The sequence below is a fragment of the Hemicordylus capensis genome, chromosome 3, assembly GCF_027244095.1.
Source record: "Hemicordylus capensis ecotype Gifberg chromosome 3, rHemCap1.1.pri, whole genome shotgun sequence".
Lineage (NCBI taxonomy): Eukaryota > Metazoa > Chordata > Lepidosauria > Squamata > Cordylidae > Hemicordylus > Hemicordylus capensis.
This window is the reverse complement of record NC_069659.1, coordinates 45,725,708-45,731,062: the sequence shown is the minus strand read 5'-3', so window position 1 is coordinate 45,731,062 and position 5,355 is coordinate 45,725,708. Positions and strand designations below refer to the sequence as shown.

The 5,355-nt window shown below is 47.3% G+C and overlaps 1 long non-coding RNA gene across 1 annotated transcript; it reads right to left on the bottom strand.

Annotated features, from left to right (window-relative positions):
• Positions 1-524: 524 nt before the first annotated feature.
• LOC128351077 (uncharacterized) lies at positions 525-5,068 on the bottom strand. The gene is made up of 2 exons (XR_008319579.1): positions 4,904-5,068; positions 525-3,057 (listed from the first exon to the last, which is right to left on the bottom strand). It is a non-coding gene; the product is annotated as an uncharacterized LOC128351077 (long non-coding RNA).
• Between the last annotated feature and the right edge of the window lie 287 nt (positions 5,069-5,355).

Sequence of the window (5,355 nt, the reverse complement as noted above, 5' to 3'; positions counted from 1 at the left end):
TGGATGCTAGGAGCAAAAGTTTCAGGAATGAGCCACAAAATGGAGGACACACTTCAAACTTTAAAGGGACACTCCACTGACTCCAGAGACTCAATTGAACTCCCGAACCGGTTCGGGAAACCCGAGCCGGTTCGGAGCCGAACCGACTCGGATTCGGTCCGGATCGGTCCCAGAAGGGCCCGATTCGGTCCGGGATCGAACCGCCGGATCCGGACCGGTTCGGGACGAACCGGTCCGGATCCGGACCGAACCGCACATCACTAGAAGGGAAAGGCAGGAGCTCATCTTCATGTTTTCTCCAGGGCCTAGTCCAAACTTGCTACACTCCGTGTGTGTGTGTGTGTGTGTGTGTGTGTGTGTGTGTGTGTGTGTGTGAGAGAGAGAGAGAGAGAGAGAGAGAGAGAGAGAGAGAGAGAGAGAGAGAGTAATGGTGACTCTGTAATGGTGTAATGTAACAGTGTTGTTGTACCCCAACAAAGAGAGGTTCTTTTCTGGGTCACCGAGCCAAACACATCACCAGTTGAGAAGGTTTTAAAAGGCTTTATTTTGCTCTATAGTTTCATTCATTCATTCATTCATTTGAATTCTATGCTGCCCTTCCAAAAATGGCTCAGGGCGGTTTACACAGAGAAATAATAAACAAATAAAATGGCTCCCTGTCCCCAAAGGGCTCACAATCTAAAAAGAAACACAAGATAGAAACCAGCAACAGTCACTGGAGGTCCTGTGCTGGGGGTGGATAGGACCAGTTGCTCTCCCCCTGCTAAATAAAGAGAATCACCACGTTAAAAGGTGCCTCTTTGCCAAGTTAGCAAGGGTTATAGTATAGTATAGTAGCAAAAGGTCTTGGCCAGCTCTTGCTCAAGTCCAAGACCCTGAATATACACAAACATGATATATTTATAGTCTAGGAGTTACATGCATAGGTACTGCCCATCTTTGTCTGTACTTTCTGTAAAATTCCAGCTAACTTCTGTGCATATACCTGAGTCAATACATAAACATCTTCTTATCTAGTGTCTCCTGGCCCTTCTTTGCACGGCCAAACAACTCCTTATATGGTGTCTCCTAGCCCACATTTACAATGGCTTCGGTCTGGTTCAGGCCTACACCAATTCCCTCCTCTTTCTTTGTTAATATTAATTCTTAATGTAAGTTTTGCATATAGAGGGCCTGTATTGGCGGTCCTCGGCTTGTGGGGTTTCCTACTCTAGCAGCGTGGCACAAGTCCCTAGCACATGTTGTTATAACAGGAAAACATTGTAAGCAGCAACACATTATTACACAAATTCCTATCCCTAAAACAAAAAGAATAAACAATCCCTTTATCCAAGAAAAGCTGGGTAACCATCCTGTTAACCAATCCCACAGGTTCCAACCCGGGTCTGGTTTCATATGTATTTTACTAGCTAAGCCTCTGAGTTTTTGTTCATCCAGTTCAATCATTCCGCTCTGATTGAAATAATGACAACAGGTTTGGGTAATGAAAATGCAATTCCCACCTTGTTGAGCTAATATCTTATCCAAGGCCAACCTGTTTTGCACCACCATCTGGGCTAAGGAGTCTGTTTCCTTCTGAAACATGGTGATGAGTTCTAAAGTGAGATTTGTCAGTCTTTCTAATTCTAGTGTGATATTTCTAACGGTTATAGTATTATCAGTCACTCCTCACTGGGGCAAGAGAGCTCAAGCCACATCAAATAGCCAGTGTCTTTGTTCGTGCGTGGTGGGAGAGAATCATCCAGGCCTAATTTTCCCAAACACCTCATTATGCGAATGCAACTGAAGGCTGCCTGGGAGTCCTGCCCCTAAAGTACATGTTCCCTTCCAATAGGGAGGCAGTGCCTTCACAACCCAGGTACCACAAATCCAATATATACCTGGTGTCCTGCTTCACAATGTCAACCCATTATTCAATACAATTGTGTCGATTAACATCCAAAAGGCGCCTCCTGAACTCAGGCGGAAAGTATTAAACTTAATCTCCCCAGGATGTTCTGTGCCCCTTGTGAATCCCTGGGGGATGGTACAATTCAGCCACGGACAATTTCATCGGTGGTCCAGCCGGATCATATAATTGCAGTGGGGGAAATGTCCCACATCCCTCCTGAGGTACTGAGGGGCTGTGCCACTACTCACGGTGGGCCCCCTCCTCCTTGAGGGGTTGTTCCATTGGAAACACAAAACCGACCTATTCCTTGGCCAGTGTTGGGGAAATTTGGGTACCCATGAATAGTTATCTGCATACCACCGTGACCTGGTCTTTCCCACCAGCCTTGAGCTGTTGGAGGTGGACCAGACCTGGTGTTCCGGGGTACCATTGGCTGGGAGAGACAATGGTAAAACTGGGAATGTCTGCCCCGCATGTTTCTGTGGTTCCCCACATATCCAACAATTGGTGACAATGAAAAGCTGTACCCGGTCCTTCACCCGGTACCCGGTAAGATAGATGTTCTTGCCCCACTCCCCTCCACCCCTGTGTCCACAGAAGTGGAGGAGAAGGGTTGTCCACACCAATAGGCATGGCGCCATTGTGGCCTACACAGATATAACAAGAAAACAAACATAATAATTGCCAAAACATTTCCCAATAATACAGAAAGGTACATTTAACGCAATTGAGGCCTAAGCAGAGCATCAAAGTCCACTGCTTCTGCTAAGGCGTGGTCGTATTTCTCGTCGTATGTAAGGCTGTTCCAATACGCGTCCGGATCAGAGCTCGAACCTGGGGACTTGGTCAAGATGAGCTTCAAGGGGTCCTGGCCTGGCCGCTTCTTGACTCTCCAAACCGGTTCCTTTTCCGGTGCTCTCGGAGGTGCGAGCTGGACCTGAGTGTGGTGGATCCAAGTCTTCTGGCCATCTACGCGCAATGCTGTATTTGTGGTGAGAATAACAGTATAAGGCCTTCCCAGCGATGCTCCAGGGGCACCACCTTCCAACAATGATGAGGTCTCCTGGCTGGAACTTGTGCACAGGGGCACCACCTTCCAACAACGACGAGGTCTCCTGGCTGGAACTTGTGCACAGGGCCTTTAAGGAGCAATCTCTCCTAGATAGCTGGAAAGAGAAGATATAGAGGTGGCAATACTCTGCACATATTTATAAACACTTTCCTCCCCCCTCGCAGCAAAATTAGCATCATTCTTGATGTCTAGAACTGGACACCCATGGCCATATACAACCTCAAAAGGACTAAGCCCAGTCTTTCCCCTTGGGGTGATGTGTGTGTGGAAGAGCGCTGCTGGCAGGGCCTCTGGCCATTTGAGACTAAGTTCCTGACAAAGTTTCTGAAGGTGCATTTTGAGCACCTTATTCGCGGCTTCCATGTCAGCTGAGCTCTCAGGGTGCCAGGGTGTATACAGATGCTGCTGGATTCCCAAAGCCTTGGAGACTGACTGGGTCACCTCCAAGACAAAGTGAGGCCCTTGATTGGAATCCAAATGGTGAGGCAAAGAAAAACAGGGCACAATGTCATTCAGGAGGTGTTGAACAACCTCCCTGGCCTTACATGTTGCGCATGAAAATGCTTCCACCCACCCGGAGAATGAATCAACAAAGACTAAGAGACACTTGTGGTGACCAGAGTGCGGTAATTCAGAAAAGTCAACTTGCCACACATCCTCTGGGTGTCCGCCCTTTCTGATGTGTCCAGGGGGAGGTTTCTTCCGATTTACAGGGTTATTGCATGCACAGAAGACACAAGAGGCAATGCATTGCTGTACTACTGCTGACAATCTTCCTTGGAATACTGAGGAGGTGGTGGCTGAAGCAGCACCGGGATACCTGGCTTTGCAAACTGAGCAAATCGCCTTGCCGCCGCTTTGGCTGCAGAGTGTGCTTTCCAATTTCCCCGGGCCTCTGGTGAGGAGCCGTGTCACATTACATGAAGAGCTGTGAGCACCCAACCCACTAACCATTTGTGCTGGCTCCCTTAGCTATTGAGCTGCTGTTCTTAGATGCCTTAGCTATTGAGCTAAGCTATGTCCTTAGCTATTGAGCTGCTGTTTTTAGGTGGCTGCCAGCAGGCATGATCTAGCTAACACTGGGGCCAACTTGGGCCTCAAATTGAGGCTACAGGATGGGGCTTGTGCAGGGGCATAACTATAATAGGGCAAGGGGAGACAGTTGTCTGAGGGCCCACTGCCTTGCGGGGCCCCCCAGAGGCAAGTCACATGACTGACTCCCCCAGCCGTGCACCCGCCCGGGCTTCCTTCAGTTGTATTAATTCTCTGAAATTGATGTGAGTGTTAAGACCTGGAGCTACCAGAACAGCATGTCTTTCTCTAGTACCATTAAATGACTTGCATTGTCCACAAGTTACCAAACCTTAAAAAAAATAATTTAGGATGATTATTGTGGCATATACTGTATATATATATATATGCTTTTTGTTACCACTGTTCAGCCTCATGTAAGATAAATCTTGTCTCTGGGCCCACTCCAACCTTGCTACACCCCGGGCTTGTGGGTTTGACTCCTTGTCTTTCATTCCCTGCCCTATGATCCCCTGTAATTCAAGCAGTAGAGTCAGTTCTATGGATAGAGTAGATTTCTTGCCTAATCTCTTCAGGTGAATTGTTTGGGTCTACTTTTAATTAATGAGATTCCTTTAATGAAATGGCAGTGTGTATAAATCTAAAGCTCACAATATCTCCCCCTCAAAAAAGATAGTAGAGAGACTGCAAAAGATTTTGAACAACTGTTCATTTCATATAGGTCCAGTACAAGTTAACTGGAGTTAAGCATGGTCAAGGTTTCAGTTCTTAACTCCAAATTGTGCCGCAGACGTTCACCAAACCATGGCCAGCCAAACTCCAGTTAAAGGAGAGGGGAGCCCCTCCCGGCTGCCAAGGCACATCCCCGGCACCTCCATGATTGGAGTTTGGAATAGACACAAAACTACCGTTATAGCCAAGTCAGCATCCAGGTGTGATCCTTCTGCGGCAAAACCTCAGTTGCTGGCAGCAAAATTTAGAGATAACTGAAGGTTCCAACTGGAGTTGGGTGAGGCAAATTTGAATTAGCTTTTGGCCCGTAACTGCAGTTTCACGCATTTGGGCATACTGCCGTTACAACCTCGGCCAGCTATAACTGTGGTTATCCAGTACGTCTCAGCCATTGTGATGTCAGCCATTGACCTCAGCCATTGTGAGGTCATTCAGACAAGCAAAACCTTGTTCTACCTGGGTTTGGATAGAGCATGCTCCCAAATTTTGTTTATGTGGAAACAATGGAGAAGGAAAACCTGGGTAGCTTTTCCCCCTACCTTGCTTCCACACAGTCACTTTACTCAGGTTTTCCTCTTACCTTGCTTCCACACAACTGAAAATTGGTAGTGATGTGCATGAGATGATT